Source organism: Lygodium microphyllum, chromosome 20, assembly GCF_053477565.2.
Source record: "Lygodium microphyllum isolate KBCC chromosome 20, Lygodium_microphyllum_v1.1.10, whole genome shotgun sequence".
Lineage (NCBI taxonomy): Eukaryota > Viridiplantae > Streptophyta > Polypodiopsida > Schizaeales > Lygodiaceae > Lygodium > Lygodium microphyllum.
Window position 1 is genome coordinate 82959483 of NC_141154.1, and position 17846 is coordinate 82977328.

Consider the following 17846-nt stretch of genomic DNA (forward strand, 5'->3'; position numbering starts at 1 on the left):
AAAGTTAAACTAAGTCATTTGAGTTAAAGCTTCATTAAAGGTTTTGTAGATGCTGTTTAGAAAAATCCTCATCTTCATATCCTTTCTTTTCAACTTGATCTTCTAGATTCAAATGCTTTTGGGTTTTCTTTGTTACTTGTGCCAACTACCTAACGCAATTACTTATCTACAAACAAGGACTTGGCAAAGTCTTTGCACTTTGATACTTGTAGGCTCTCTTCACCTTTCAATGGCATGCTTTTACTATGATGAAGTGTCTTGTGTATGCTAATACAAGTGAACATTTTTAATGATCTTGCTGATTGATTTTTGAATTGACAATTTTACTTCGGAATAGATGGAACCTTTGTTTTTATGGAAAGCATAATCAAATGTGTTTGCATCATGTGAAATTTCAAGTTTTCAACGTTGTTTCACTAATTCCATTATCTTGTGGAAATCCCATTGTCTTCTAGATTTAGTCTTTTTGAGACTTATGGATTGTGGTCTTAGAATTGAGAGTACCTTGAGGAAGTATCAATAGAATTTGTAAATGGGTGTGAAATTCATGGTTATTTTGGCATTAAAAGTATATTTTGCAAGGTTTTATCTTGGCTACTAAATGTTTAGTTTGCAAGCATTAGATCCAAACGACCAAAATTATTGCCGCTTATGTTTGGTTTTACCAAGAGGCAGCTAAAGAGCTTATTATTGTTCATCATAAGAATAAACACATAGTAGGTTTCCATGGCAAAACTAGATATATTCAAGGCTCCATGTGTAAAATTTATTGTTGATGAAGCCATTTGTAAGATAACTCAATGACTCTTTATGGGCACTCGATACATGAGAAAAATTATTATATTGCCCTTAGATTTATTTCAAAAGACCTTAGATGCTTTACTCTTATTAGCATCACACAAGAGTGGATTGACCAAGGTCTAGGGGTAATGTTATTGTAAAGATGAGAATGCCTAAGGAGAATTTGTGGTTGTAGATTAGATTAATATGGTTGTATCCCAATTACGGTTGGTTTTGAGAGTGAACAATGATCATGAGCTTGAGGTATGGATTTAGAGGATGATATCTCAAGTTGTTGATGATCTTTGTGTATGGTATGCTAGTATGTATGGGTGTGAGAAAGGGAGACCAAGATAGGCATAAGATGGATGCAAAAGTGTATACAACTCTAGTAATTTTCAATAGCAAAGATGCCTCTTAGATAGGCTTGCACTAGTGGTTAGATATACATCATGCGCACCTTCATATGTTACCTTTTTTGATTGCCTAAGAAATGATGCCACTATTGCATGGATACAAATCATCCTTCTTTATTAGGGAAGACTTAAGATTCATGTTTGGGTCTTTTACATACACACACACATAGAGCCTCTTAACCAATATGAGAGCTATCATAATTGTGAAAATGTGATATTTCATTTTAAGATGTTTTTTTCATTTTTTAAAATGCGATTTCATGTTTGGGTCTTTTACACACACACACACACACACACACACACACACACACACACAGAGCCTCTCTCAACCAATAGGAGAGCTATCATACTTGTAAAAATGTGAGATTTCATTTTAAAATGGTTTTTTCATTTTACAAAATTTCTAGCACAAGCATTTTGAGATATATATATGGGGATAGATTCCTTGAGATATGAAAATCAAGAGACATACAAATAATTTAAGATGATGGATAATGACCTTTTTTATTAGCCTCACATGACCCTATAGTTTGTGTCTTTTCTTTGGCATTCTTGAATACTTCAATGGATGCTTTTCCTTTATTATACTCCCTTTTTTTTTGGGTAATCTTCTTGGATACTTTAACAAAATGCTCTCTCTCCAACCAATTTGCATGCGATTTACTATTCTTACTTCTACTTTTTATTCAATGCCTTCTTTTGCTTTGTCTTGTATTTTAGTGGAGGCTATACATCCTTGGTCTCGCTTCTCTATTAGAGCAATCATAATATACAATAATTTCGATCTTGATAGCCACAAGTAGATTCCTACCACAATCTTTATTAGTAGTTTAGCTATATTATACACAAAGAAGAGAAGATATGGAAATAATTCATTGGCACCTTGGATAAAAATCAATGAAGTCTTGTATTACATGTGTGTGTGTGTGTGTGTGTGTGTGTGTGTGTGTGTGTGTAATGCTCATAGAATTGGCTAATTGACATGCCACTCTATAGACCATCTTGTATGTTAAAATGTATCAAGAAGGCTTCCCATCGGCTATGTTTGAGGTATTTGATAAAGTTACCTTATATCAATACACAGAATTACTTCCAAAATACAATAGAAATCCACCGTATGCAAATGTATGTTTGCACTTGAGAATCTTACTTTAATTGTTTCTTAAATGAGATGGTGTTATGTAAATGAAAGTATTATGGCAATCGATCAAGACTTGGAGGATGATATTGAAAATTCTTTGACAATGCAAGAGGTTTGGTTAGAAGATGATGCTCAATATAAGAGCAAACATCTCTTTACATCAAATATGAATATACTTAGCAAATGCATATGTGTACTAGCTACCTATTCAAGTGAAATGGCTATACGTTCACTATATTATCTTATTAGAATTGGGCTTGATTATTTTAAGACACAAGTGTTGTTATTATGAAATGAGTATTCAGGTGCCTAAGAGAGAAGATAGATATTTATGTAAAGAAATTGTAAAAGATTTCAAGACAAGATAATAAGCTTTTCCATGAATAACATATATAAATCATTTGTAAATGTTGGGGGTTAAGGTCCACAAATGCATAGCCACTTATATTTACATTGTGCTCAGTGTCTGTACACATGTGCTCTATAGGAGGCTGTGGTCGCCCATCACTATCATCTTTATTCTTTACTCTTTACTATGGAATTATAAAATGAAGGCAAGTCACACATTGTGACCATTGGAGTTTCCACATACGGATCTTGCTCTCATGAGCTCAAACCTCCATAGCCATAGCTCTTGCTTCTGCTTATACTCTTCTTACTCTCACTTCTGCATACCCTTTCAGTTGGTATCAGAGTGAGCATGCATTTGAGGAGCTTCAATCATTCTATTTTAGCTTAAGAAAGAGAGCTTCAATCAAGATTCCATCGGAGTAATTTCTTGATCCATTTAAGGTACACAGAAGCTCCTCACCTTCTCTAGCTTCTTCCCCAACTCTAGGAGGGTATTTTAATCATTGCCAAGTAACCATTGAGGTTAGCCACAACAGGGCAAGCCTCATGATAACAGTCCAAAAACAGTAGTGCAATTTTAAGGGTTTTCCCTACATTTACTGCATTAGTTGCTTACTCCTGCCACGCTATCTTGCTCTTGGCTCAGCTATTGGGTATTATTCCTAGCATATTGGACTTTGTCTTAGGAACTGTTGGGGGTAGAGATGGTCAGCCATTGATTGAGGGTTGTGGAAAAACCTGCCATTCACAGTTTGGGATATCAAAGTTTTGAATATTTATGCTTCTTGGATGCTTAGTTGATGAAGATCTAATGCTAGGATGTTGTATTGATGCTTGGGGATGCTCTACGAATTGATTAGAGCTCATTTTGCTCAAATACCATTGGAAGGAGTGGCAAGCAAAAACATAGACTTTATGCTATCATTAAAGATGATCTTGTGAAATGTAAGCTAGCTATAAATAGAGTGAAACTCATTCAAATGAGCCTTCCTTCATAGGAAGTTCCACAAACTTCTTGATCCAATATAGTTGTGAAGCTAGGCTTTCCTTATTATCATAAAGATCACATATTTTCTCCGATAACTCTACTATGCACCACCTTTAGTCTCAATGACATTAAAATATACTTAATTAAACAAAGATAAAATGAGCATCCATATCTTCTAGCTTTATGCCTTTACATTTCAATGGCTTGACTTGTTTCTTTTGTACCAAAACTTGCCATATCTAGGTCTTCTAGTAGATAAAGTTATTGCTATCCAACTTATGAAAGTTAAAGATGCCACTATTCCTAGAAGCACCTACCATTATGATTGCAAAATAAAGAGAGAGTGGGCTAGTATAACAATAGTAAAATAGCCCCAAAAAAAGTGTTTGCTCCAATAGAATAATAGCTTCTATTTTGTGAACAACATTAAAATAGTTTCTATTTATTTCAAGTACTCTAGCTTCTATTTTGTGAACAAGAAGAGAAAAACTCAATGTATTATTGTTCACAAAATAGAAGCTAGACTACTTGAAACAAGTGTCTGCTCTCAATAGAATGGCTCAAAATTGAATTTTAGCAATGTTATCTGTAAAATGGTAGTAAATGATAAGTCAATTGTAAGCAAATGTCCAAGATAAGATGCTCCCACTGTCAAGGAAATTCAAATGGCAATTGGACTTATAATGCAATTAGTAGTGTCCAAGAAAGAGCATGCAACTTCAAGTATCAAATACTGTCAAAGAATCCAAAAGTGTCAGATATAGATGTATCCCAAGTGTGGGGTAACCAAGTACATAAGCTAATTGTGCATAAGAGATCTCAAAGTAATGGTGACATCTACCATTGTGGAGGCCACTCAAGGCAAAATGAGCCATAGAATCAACATAGTCGGCATCAACTCATGGAGAGCCATAGCCAAAAAGCTAGTAGTACGCCGTATTGAAATAATGGCAAACTTTACATCACAACCTAAGGGCACATGAAGAGCAAGACATCTCGAGTAGCTCAAATGACCTGTTACCCTGAGAATATCACACCACCCCAACTTTACACCAACTACTCTATTGCACACACATGCACACAAACCACTATACAAGCAAGGTAGACACACCTTGTAGAGAGAGTAGAAGTGATATAACAAGTACCATGGTGCCCTCAAAAGATGTATATTATACTATGTCTTTAATTTGAGTAGACTATCATAGTGGAGAAGAAGAGAAAGAAGAAAGATTAGGGTTTTCAGCTTCCTACCTTGTGTACATTCTCTGTGTCTTATGTGTCTTTGCAAGAACTTTGAAGGGAGGTGAGCCTTGAAGTGGAAGCATGAGCGGGAGCAAGAGCTATGGTGGAAGGAGCAAGAGCAAGAGAGAGAGACACACACAATGTGGGAACTCCAACACTCACAATGTGTGACTGGCCTTCCCTTTATTCAAATGTCACTGAAAGAATAAAGAATGAAGTGACAGTGATGGGCGCCACTTCCTGTAGTGTGCAGGTGTAGGTACTGTCAGTGTAGTAATACACAGGCGGCTAGACTGAGGCACCTTTACTCCCAACAACCTCCCACTTATTTAAAGGAGAATTTTTCTCAATGAGGAGTGAGAAGAAAAAAAGAAAAAAGATAGTACAACATGTACATAGATACAAGAGGACGAGAAAAAACGTCATCTCATCCAACACCCATCAACTTCCTAAGGAAGGCAAAGCACTCTATAGAGAGGCTTTTCGTGAGTAAGTCTATAGGATTCTGGTTAGTTGAGATCTTGACAAGGTCAACAAACTTGTCCTCAATGACCCCACGAATGAAGTGATACCTCACCTCAATGTGTTTTGTCTTCGCATGGAAGACCGGATTCTTGGCTAACTGGATAGCATGCATAGAATCCGAATGCACTATAGGGATAGCATATGCAATAGCAAGCCGAGCAACCAAAAGACCCAACCAAATGGCCTCCTTGCAAGCCTCAATGGGGCTGCAACATACTCGACCTCTACATTTCTGCACCCTGGACATCCATGAAACAACACCTCTCCAGCAAAAGTGAACACATAGTGAGAGGTGGACTTCCTACTATCTGCATGTTCTGCGTAGTCAGAGTCAGTGTATCCCACAACTCATGTATCTTGGCTGCCATAACATCTGCACATATTAGCAGTGCCCTTCAGGTACCTCATGATACCCTTCACACTATCCCAATGCCTCTTACTAGGTGTAGCCATATAACATGCCACAACACCAACTATAAAAGCATAGGGAATCTTTGCCCTCTGCTCATATGTATGTAGACGATTGGCCTATGATACCTTCATATGAGAAGACAGTGGATAGCCAATAGGCTTAACATCCTACATATGGAAGTGCTCAAGGACTTTATGATTATACTCTCTCTGTGTTAGATAGAGTAGTCCTTGATGCTTATCACGTGTAATGTGCATTTCGAGAATATGAGAGGCTTGTCCCATATCTTTCATCTCAAAGCTCTTCTTGAGCTAAGATTTAAGAGTATCTAGCTCATCATGAGCTTTCCTTGCCAAAAGCATGTCATCCACATAGAGTACCAAAATCAATAAAGATCCATCATGGGCTTTCTTCATGTACAAGCACGGATCCATAGCACTATGGCTATAGCCCTGTGATTGCATAAATGCATCAAACTTATGATACCATTCCCTAGGTGCATGCTTCAATTCATAAAGACTTTTTCTCAATCTACACACTGGGTGTTCCCTGCCAGGCTCTGCAAATCCCTTAGGCTGCTCCATGTAAATCTCATCATGCAAGTACCCATGTAAGAAAGTTGTCTTGACATCCAACTAATACATATCCAAGTCAAGGTGTGCAGTCAAAGCCAAGATTAAGCGTAGGGTGGTTATCTTAACCAGAGGAGAGAAGACCTCATCAAAGTCAACACCATGCTTTTGCTTAAGACCCTTTGCTACCAATCTAGTATTGTATGCCAGCTTGGGGTGTCCAAGGGTACTTTTCAACTTGTACACCCACTTGCAAGGCAAATCCCTCTTGCCACACTAGGCAAGGAAACCAAATCCCATGTATGATTCTTATGCAACGAGTCAATTTTGGACTGCATACTCCTCTCCCAGGAGTGACTGTCACCTCTGTGCATAGCCTCATCATAGGTAAGATGCTCTCCTGCATCTGTAACCAAGACATAATTTATGGAGGGCTCATAGCGGTCAGGAGGTTGTCTATCTCTAGTAGAATGCCTCAATGCAAACTGTGATGCATGTCCAATATCCTGTCTAACATCATGTCTAACATCCTAGCCATGAGGATTAGCTGTGCTTATGCAGGTTGTTTAGCTAGCTGCGCGAGAGTAGGGGGACTCCTCTTGAAAGATAACCTTGTGTATCTCAACAACTTTCTCAAGCTACATATGCATTTTATCCTCATGGAACACAACATCATGGCTGCAGATGAATTTCTGCGCATGTGGATCCCAAATACGATATCCCATCTCACTTGCATCTCCATAGCCAAGGAAAATGCATTTCACACTTTTAGGATTTAGCTTATTGCGTTTATGCTTGAGCACACGGTAAAAGGCCTCACATCCAAAGACACGCAAATGAGCATATGAGGGAGGCTTTCATGTCCATACCTCCTCTGCAACATGGAAGTCAATACCACTACAATGTGACCTATTAATGAGATGCACGGGAGTAAGAGACTGCCTCAGCCCAAAAATGCTATGATAAGCCTACTTGGCTAAGCATACTACAGACCCTCTCTTGGATAGTCCTATTCATATGCTCAGCCATACCATTCTGCGAAGGGGTATAAGGGGCGGTCAATTGATGCTTAATACCCTGGTCATCACAAAACTGCTCAAAAGCAAGTGAGACATACTCACCCCCATTATCTGTCCTTAGGCATTTGAGCCCATGCCCAGACTGGTTCTTGGTTAAAGCAAGCCAACGCTTAAATACTGTCAAGACAACAGACTTCTGATTTATGGGAGATAAGCCCAAACCTTACATGAAAAGTCATCAATAAATGTGATGAAGTACGTTGCACCTCCTAGTGACTAACAGGGCATGGGTCCACAAACGGCATAATTTACAAGAGGCAATAGCTCACCTATGCGTGACATACCAGACTTCTTATGTGAGTTCCTAGTCTATCTGCTATATAAACAATGATCACACGACGCAAAGTCAGAAGAGTCAAAATGCGGGATATACTGCAAAGCACAAAGCATTTTCATTCCTTTAAGAGACATATGCCCCAAACGAGGTTGCCAAAGAGATACATGTGGGATCGAACCCACTGCCAAAACATGATCAAGAGTAGAACCAAATACAACCAAGGGGTAGAGGTTGCCAGACTTGGCACTTCTTGCAAAAACAAGCATGCCACAAGTTATCTTCCATACAGAATCACCAAAGCATATATGATAACCTGCATCATCAAGCTGCCCAGTAGACATAAGGCCGTTAGTCAGTGCAAGTACATGACGTACATTATGCAGAATAAAAGTGCTACCAGAGGGAAATTGTAGAGTGACATCACCAATGTCAACAATAGCAAGAGATTGATCATCACATAAGCACACAATACTAAATACACTACGAAAGGTATGAAACCACTCATGGTAGGGGGTCACATGAAAAGACGCACCTGAATCCAAGAGCCAACATTGTGCATGCATAGACTGAGCCTCGGTCAGCTGAGAGGCATCACATGAAGAGGCTGCTAAGATGTAGCCACCATCGGAATCCTCAAGCTGCATGATATTTATCTCCTCAATCTTTACACTGGACTTTGTAGGTATAATGCTGTGATCATTGGATTTATCATGCACTTTTCCTTTCCCCTTTTCTTTGCGCTTGTCATCGCACATCTTATGGCACTGCGGCTGTATGTGTCCTACTTTCCCATGATAATGGCATGTAAGATCAGACTTACGTCCACGAGACCTGCTGCGTCCACGTGACTTAGACCAAGACTTCTGAGAGTCCTTCCCATGACGATCATTATCTTTCTTGCCACTTCTACCACCTCTAATGGATAAAGCATGTGAATTGGGGGAACCATCATTGTTATTCCTGTTAATTTCTTCAATCAAAAGAGCACTCTCTACCTCTTGCAATTTCAGCCCATCGAGTTTGTTGGTACAGATCACGGTGCCAAATACATCCCAAGACTAAGGTAAAGTGCCAAGTAGAAACAAAGGATGTAGATTATCTTGAAAATCAATACCCTGTTGAAGTAGATTCTTCATGATAGAATGAAACTCGCTAACGTGAGCAGACAATGGGGTCCCCTCCTTCATGCGGAGATCCATCAACTATTTAAGCCTTGTTTAAGCCAATACATATGTGAAGCAAGGCTCTGCATTGCATAAAGTTCATGAATCTTTTCCCATAGATTACATGCACTCTGATCTTCATCTTCAACAACATTATTATGGATCTCTTCAGAGAGTGATAAAATGATAGTGGAGTTTCATAGTGCATCTAAATCAGCCCAATCATTATCATCCATATTCTCGGGTTTAATACCTTTGTTTCTTGGTGGCTTAATTTACAATTTCTGTACCAAAACCTTCAATATTTGAGATTCCTGCAGAAAATAGCCTATTGTAATTAGCAGTAAACAGGTCAAAACCACTGCTAAAACAAGCTAAAAGTAAGAGAAACTACTAGAATGACTAGCTATCCACCAAATAATACCAAAAATACATTAAAAGGACATGATTAAGCTCAGTAAATACATCACATTCCGCATAAAACATCTTGTTGTAATAAATGACATCATGAGTAAATGAGAGCAAACATTGAGCTAATAGAGATCCAATGACAACAGTGACTGCCAAGTCTAACCTTGCATTAAGCGGGCATAACAGAGGCACTATGACAACCAATGAACATGAGCTAAACACCCAAATGTGTCAAGAGAGTCCGTCAGTACAACTAATACATCCCCTAAGTAATAAGCGAGATGTTCACACCACAAGATGTGAAAAAGGTCAGTGTATGCTCAATGAAGATGGATCAAATCAGTTCATAAGCATCCAAGACCAGACATGGAAGCATCTACCAAGCAAATATCATAGTCAAGGACGTGTAAGAGATCCCAGTCTCAAATCTCAAGTAATAGCTCAAATGCATAACCTGCAAGCTCTGGATAAATCCAAGACCATAAGCATAAAGCTCCCACTGGCACAAAATTCGATGGAAAATGAGCAACCAAGCTTAGAGATAGCATGCAAATGCATAAGACATCTCATAGCCAATACCGTACATTATGAGAGTACCAAGAGCATGTAAGCGGTCAAGGATCTGATAGCAACCAAGTACATCATGTATGAATCCAAGTCAATCTCTGACAAGCCAATAAACATCCAAAAGAGGTTCCAAAGTATCCAAGTACAAGCCCAACTAAAGCTCCAAGTGGCAAAGAAGCTCAAACAATATAGGTAGCATGCATCACTGATGTATGCTTCAAAGCATGTACCAAGGGGTCATGCATAGACCATAGATATAACCTCTGTCACAAAGCATGCCAGTGTAGTCCAATGTCAAGTAAGTGCCAACCAATATGAAGTTCAAACAAGGCTCAAAATACATTTTGGAACCATCCAAGACATTTCCCAACCTCTATATACATCCATATAGTCATATGAGTCACCCAGGAAGCACCCATGACCAATATGTAGAGCATACATTGACCAAATGGGCTTTCTCCCTGGTTATTATGGCAATAAATTTACTATCAAAAGTGAGTAAATCAGTTCTCAAATGATACTCAAAGCCATCTCAAATCATGGGCATATGATATACCAATGTACTAGCATCAATAGTACACATCAAGAGTGCATATAGAACACCCGAATCATAGCTAGAAGCAATAGGCACATAAAATCCCTATTAAAAGAGGTTCAACCCTGCTATATACAGTAGTGAATACAGTGTCAAACCAAGCTATTTCAATACCAAAATCAGCTGCAAATCCAACCCATAACATGGGCATAGCATTCCCATACATGTAGACATCACTTCAACATAATCAGGCATCTAAGACCAACAAACTTAAGCTCCCACTCTTACCCCCTATCTTTTCATGGTATCATAGTAACATCTAGTGAGGAGCCATGAGCCACAAGCACAAGAGTTTACAAGGAAGCCTTGTTGTGGAGTACACCTACGGAGATCTCTCTCATATGATCTTTGGTAAGATGTCTTCACAAGCTTTGGAGCCCCAAGAGGAACACCAAGAAAAAGGGGATTCTACTGCAAGAAAATCTATCTTGTAACATCAACAAGCTTTCATTTCATTCTTTTGATCATCAAAACAAAGAAAACAACAATTCTTCACGTAGCATCATAGTAGTTATCTCCCACGGATTTGATAGAATCAACCATAATCTTCAACATCTTCATAAAATCCATCAATAGAACAAAGAACATAGAAGAATATACCATTTTTGAATGGAAATCAATCACATAGTATTCATCTTCAATGTCTTCATAGTTTTCTCTCTCAATCTCTCATATACAATTACACTGTTTTGATAGAATTGACTATCTCTGTCTCTATCTCTGTCTCTCTCTCTCTCTCTATCAAGAGTACATCATATCCTTATTACAATACTCTCTTAATAACTCTCAATAATCCTTCTTAGGTCATGGATACACCTCCCAAGAGGTATGTGTGATATGAAGAGGCACCAGAGCCACTAGAGTGTCTCTTCACAGCTCACTACTATCATTGTCACTTAGTCTTCTCTTCAGTGTTCAGCAGCTGCTTCTTCCATTTTTTTTAGCTCTTTTGAACTTAGATTCATCCTTTCCAAAAGTTAGAAAATTTTTCCAAAGTCACACATACATTCTACATAACACTTATAGAAGGTCTACAGAACAGTACAGTACAGTACCAGAGAAGCTACAGAACAGTCAAAGCAGAGATAGAGCAGAGATAGAGGCTCTACAGAAGGTTTACAGAGGGTTACAGAAGGTCATCAGAATCTCATAACTCATACTCAAACCATTCCAAACTATCAAAAACTATTCAATAGGCTTCCAAAAGATCTCAATCTTCATCAATCATCAATCCATGCTTCATACAGAAGAAAATCAGAACAAAACAGAAGCTATACAGAACCAATCAGAACCTGAACATAACCTATCAAATCATCACAGAGCTTCATATCTCTACTAAGAATCATCATGAACTTCCAAAACATAATCAATATCATCCAAAATACTCTCAAACACTTCCATTATCAACCATACATCACTCTAAATCCATAAAAAATCAATCATTCAAACCTCAAAAATAACAAAAATCAGTCCAAATTTCAGTCTTTTTCCACTCTCAACATATCCCCACACTTAGAAAGGAAGCGTCCTCGCGACCTAAGGAAAATAAGAATATAAGTTCATTAAAGAGCTCAATTTTATCTTCTTCAGCATCTTCAATAATCTTGCCAAACCACAACCCCAACTTATTACCTGTATTTCTAGAAAAATACTAAAGAAAAACTTCCGTTATTCATTAACTCATCTGATAATCATTTAAAAAATCATAACAAATTTATAAAGGATATAAGAGGTTTTTCTTCAGCTTTGCACCATAGGCTTTCCATCCACCATCAATATTTTGAAAAGAGCTCTCGAACAAATTATTCTCAATCAGCACGAACTCATCACATATAATTATTACAACACACACACAAACACTAACACTAACACAACCATCTGAATGACACCTCCAAAAAGAGATATATATCATTGAGAATTATCCAAAATACATTGCAAAGGTATCAATGAAGGTGATCCCTTTTGAAGGCTTGGTGGTTTCGAAAACGATCCATGGAGAAGGACTCATCCACAAATGTCTTTGGAGGATTTTGAAAGAACTGCAGGCAGCACATCATTTCTAGTAAAACAAGGTATCTGCTAGGGAGACATAGGGCATGAAAATAGAGGACATCCAACTATTGGGAATAAATGTTCACATTAACATTCATACAAAGCTTTGAAATGGCCTTTTGATCATTATGGGAATGCCTATGCATGTATGCTAGATACCAAGCAAAATGAGGTGTCAATCTCACTGAAGGATCTAGAGATTGTGAATATTGGTGAGCAAAATGAAGGTAATTCTGGTATGCTTGACTAGCAGTAGTCCCCTGGAATTATTGGCCAGTTTATTTGGGGTCCTGTAAGAGAATCAGTCGAGCTTCATCCTCTTCTTCTTGGAATCTGCTGATCAAATCCATCATACTCACTAACCAAGTGAGGGGGTTGAGAAATTGAAATGGTAGGAGATGGAAGTGGAATAAGTAAAAGAGGATGAAGAGATAGGTAGGCAAAATCATAAAAGGAGGAATAAGATAAAGTAGGAGTAGCTGAAAATTTAAGTGAATCAGTTAGGAAAGGTGTCAATTGATAAACACGGAAAGTAGAAGGTATATGGATAGATGAAGAAGGACATGGTGGAGAAGGGGAAAAAACTCGATCTTCGATAAAAGAACAATAGGTAAATATAGAAATTTGAGGAAAACCCTAAGGTTGAAAAAGAAGAGGTAAGATTGCTGCTGAGTTGGTTTGATAAAGGGAAAGATATATATCATAGCGATAAGCCATTTGTTGGTAGTATAATAGGCTAGGAACAGAGGGACCTAAAACAGATCTTCTTTGATAGGCATCAAAAAAGGATGAATCAAATGGATGGTTCTTGGAAAGATAAGCTAGGAGATCCACCCTCAGTTGGTTAGTGCTCTGCACATAAGTAGAAGCTGTATTTTGTCGTTGATTCAGGACCACAAAATCAATCATTGAATGCCATGAATTGTCAGGGCAAGTAGCCACTTTTAAGGAATAACACTAGAACATGTTATCTATCCGCATCTCCAAATAGTTGTTGACATACAAAACAGCTTGCAAAACCACATCCCCCACATACCAGGCCATATCTACATCATCTGAAATCAACAGATCACCTGGTAGATACATGTAAGAGAACAACATGGTATCCGTCGTCACAGAATCTTCAAACACCATACGGACTACTTCTGTCAGTAACTCAGAAGACCAAGCTCCACTCCAACCATCCTCTGGAAGAGGGAGATCTATCGTTGAAAGCTTCATATAGAAGGCCAACTTCTGCAACTGATAGTGGACAAAAAAAGAATGGTCCGGAGGAACATACTCCTGAAAGTGCTCAAATGTAGACCATAACAAATCCATCCTGGACTGCAATCTTTCCACTTTATCTTGAAACAAGGAACACAATGTGGCCTGTCGCTAGAGAACTGCCAAGTCTTGCTTAGAGATAGAAGGAATAATAGGAACATTGGAGCTTGGAGGAACGGACCGTGACTGTGCCAGTTGGTCTTGCAACTGCTTGATCTGGGAAGCTTGTGATTCCATTGTATTCTGAGCAGTCTGTAAAGCTGACAGCTTTGCATCTAAAAGAGTCTGAAACTCTTGAGCTTCTTTGGATATCCTCTCTTTCTCCTCTGAGACTTTAGTGACCTCTGACTGAGCTTCTCTTAACTGAATCTTCAAAGAAGATATTTCTTCTCTCTGAGTCTCAATCATTTGGGTTTGCTGCTCCATTTGCTTTAGACCTGAGTATATCAAGAAAGCATACAAGTAGGAACCATAGGTGACATTTGTGATATTACCTCTGGTTACTTTGACAAAATGTTGGTCCATCTTTGTAAGCAGGTAAGTACTCCAATCAATAGCCACCCCTTTTAACACCATCTTGGAAGCTGTGAAGAGTTCTTTGGACAAATAATGGGACGGTGTTTTGGAAGGCATAAACCTGTCTTGGAGAAACTGGTAGACTAACTTCCAAAGAGGATCAGTGATCATGGAAAAAGATACTCCTGAAGTGTTTCTCACTTTCTTGACATCCAGAATCTCTTTGGTCTGCTTCTGTAACAGCTTGAAAATCTCATCGTTGGAGAATAATTGTCTAGCTATAACAAAGGGCTCTCCTTTGTAGGGAAGAGACAAAGCCTTCCCTAACCCTTGGGGTGTCAATACCATGGAAGCACCATGAACCAGGTTCGACTTCTTGCTGTATGATGCAAGGAACTTATCACACATGGATGGATCATCTGGAATCAATGGGAATGAAGCAACCACGAAAGTCGCAAGTCCTGCTTTCACTATAGGCTCAAAAGCCAATAGGGAAGAATAATCCCTACTGATCAACGGGACATACTGGATAGGAGGAGGAGCGTAAGGTGCCATTTAGATGGAAAACACACACACCACAAACACAGACAATCACAAAAAATGCCAGCAAAACAACCAAAATAGGTATAAAAAAGAAGTCAATCAAAAGAATGACACACACATAGACGTAACTAACCCATTTACCACCCCAAACAACCCACATCCTAGAAAACATTCGGCATGACCTCTACACATATGCGACCGAAAACTTTATGTGATGCAACAAGCAGGCACCCAAAACCCCGTATCAGGCAAGAAAGAAAGAAAAACTACAAACCGTACCCGTAATCGTAGCACAGAAGCAAACCATAATACCATAAAAATCTACATTAGGACCTAACCATAACCTTGACCAACAACTTCAACTAAAAGGACTTTACGCGCCCATCCCACGAAGCGTGTTTATTAAAAAGAGGGAAAAAAATGTGGTGAGGGAAAATTATTTTAATGAAGGGTTCATTTTAAGAAATTATTAACAATGGGTGATATTTTATTAGGTTATAAACCTTAATAAGAAAATGACGGTTCCTTCTTAAAATTTTAATTACAATTTATTAGGGTGAAGCGGTGCTTTATTGAAACCCAGACTATGATTCCCAGACTAGGGTCTCTAAATACAAATTCATTAATTAAAAATTAATGGTGATGTGGAGCGTTTTTTTGCCAGCGCGTGCTTTTTTTGTGTGTGCAAAGTGAACGATTGGTTGATTTTTAAATTATTAGAAATTGTGTGTTTAGCGCGAATGCGCGTGGAAAAGTGAGTGAATATAGTTCATTTTAGCAATTAATTGTGGTTAAGGAATAATGAAAATAAATGAAACTCAAAAATAAATACTTGGTAGGGCTGTGTATGTAATGGACTGAAGGCGCACTGAGTAGTCCCAAAGGCAAGGAATCCAGTCAAAAAAACAAACACCACTAACTGGAAAAAATAAAGCATCTTAGTGTTTTTGTTTGATTTAGATTTTTTTATTTTTTATTTATTTTGTTTGTTTATGGGATTTTTATTTAATTGTATTTTAGGTGTGCTTGTATTGTATGTATGGTTTGGTTTGGTTTTGTTTTGTTTGTTATTTTTTCTTTTTTTTAAATTAATTAAATCGAGATATATGACACATGAATATATTGTGAAGTATAAGAGTGGGATTTCAGCAATCCAACAAGTGTCAACAATGTGTTGTAGTTTATCCATAAATTTACATCTAATTTTTGGAATTTAAAATGAATTTTTATGAGAAGAAGTATCAAAATTAGGGTTTTGACTTCAAATAATATTTTGGTTCTTACATTTTCTATTGAGAAATTAGTGGCAAAAGGAGCAAGGGGATTTGTGAAATTTTCTAGAATTTTTGTGGATTTATTTCTGAATTTTTACCAACTTTTAATGAATTTTACTCATTTTACATGTATTTTTGAAGTAATTTTCAGATTTTGAATTTTGGGCAATTTATTTTCTTTAATTTTTACTTAAAAAATATTACAAATTATTTCAGTAATATTGGAAAATTTTTAGGATTTTTTTTGCAATTTTTTGAATTTTAAATAAATTTTTGAAATTTTTAGGTGTTTTATGTTTATTTTTTATGTGTTTTTATGTATTTTGCGGGTTGAAAAATAAAAGGCGGTACTTGAGCTGCGTGTGAACAGCGGAGGATGATTGCATGTGAACAACTGATTGCAACACTCCACCACACGGACAAGTCGGAAGCGCGTCCTCGCACGTGAACGCCTGCTAGCACACCTGCACACAGCAGGAAGACAACGGAGGAGAAAGGACAGAAACGGGGGCTGTAAGGGGGTAACCTAAGTGAATTAGGTGATTGAGTAGGTGAAGTTAATTAGGTTAGCTGAGTCTGAGAAAGTCAATTAAGCTAGGTTAGTGTGTTAAATCAATTAGGTTAGTTAGGTGAGTTTAGTTTGTTAAGTTAGGTTAGTTAGGTCAGTCTGGTTAAGTACTGTAAGTAATGTTAATCAGGTTAAGTAATGTTAGTTAGTTTAATCTATTTAAGTAATGTTAGTTAGCTAAGCTATGGTTAGTCAGTTTAAGTAAGGTTAGTTAAGTCTAACTAGGGTTAGTTAATTTAATTAGGGGTTAGTTAAATTAACTAGGGGTTAGTTAATGGAACCATGGTTAGTTAGTGTAACTATGGTTAGTGAGGGTAACTAAGGTTAGTGTAACTAACCAGGGTGGTTAGGGTGGAGAGAGGGGGGTTGGCCATCGCACAGAGAAGAAGAAGAAGAAGAAGAAGAAGAAGGAGGCGGAGGAGGGTGGCGGACGAGTTGGAGAAGAGGGCGAGGAGGCGGGGCCAGCGTCGGGGGGCAACGGCAGCGAGATCGGCGGCGGCGGCACGACCAGGGCGAGGGGGACGGTGGCGGGCGGCAGGCGCGGTGACGGCGAGGGGGACGGTGGTGGGCGGCAGGCGCGGGGGGAGAGACCGAAGGGAGGAGAGGGGAGGATGTGTTGATGGAGAAGAATGCGGGGGAGGAGGTGTTGGTGAAGAAGGCGGGGGAGGAGGTTTTCGGAGAGTCTGATCGTGGGGAGGCAAGGGAAGGAAGCCCTGTGATTGGAGGAGGAGAGAGGGAAGTTGGAGACGCCAAATGACAAGCAGGTACGTTTTTCTTTTTTTCTCTCTCTCTTTTTTATGTTTTCTCTTTTTTTTTCTTTTTTTTCTTTTGTGTTGTTGTTCATATGTTGTGTGTTTTGGTGTTTTAAATGTTTTAAATGTTATATATATATATATATATATATATATATATATATATATATATATATATATATATAATATGTGTTATTTTTTCTTTTGTTATGAGTATTATTTATTATTATTATTATTTATTTATTTTTATCGTATATATTTGATTTGTTGTGTTTTTGATTTTATTGTTTGTGTGTTTGTTTGTGTTTTTTTTAATAAAAAGAAATTGAATATGGGTGTGGAAAAGAACGCACCCC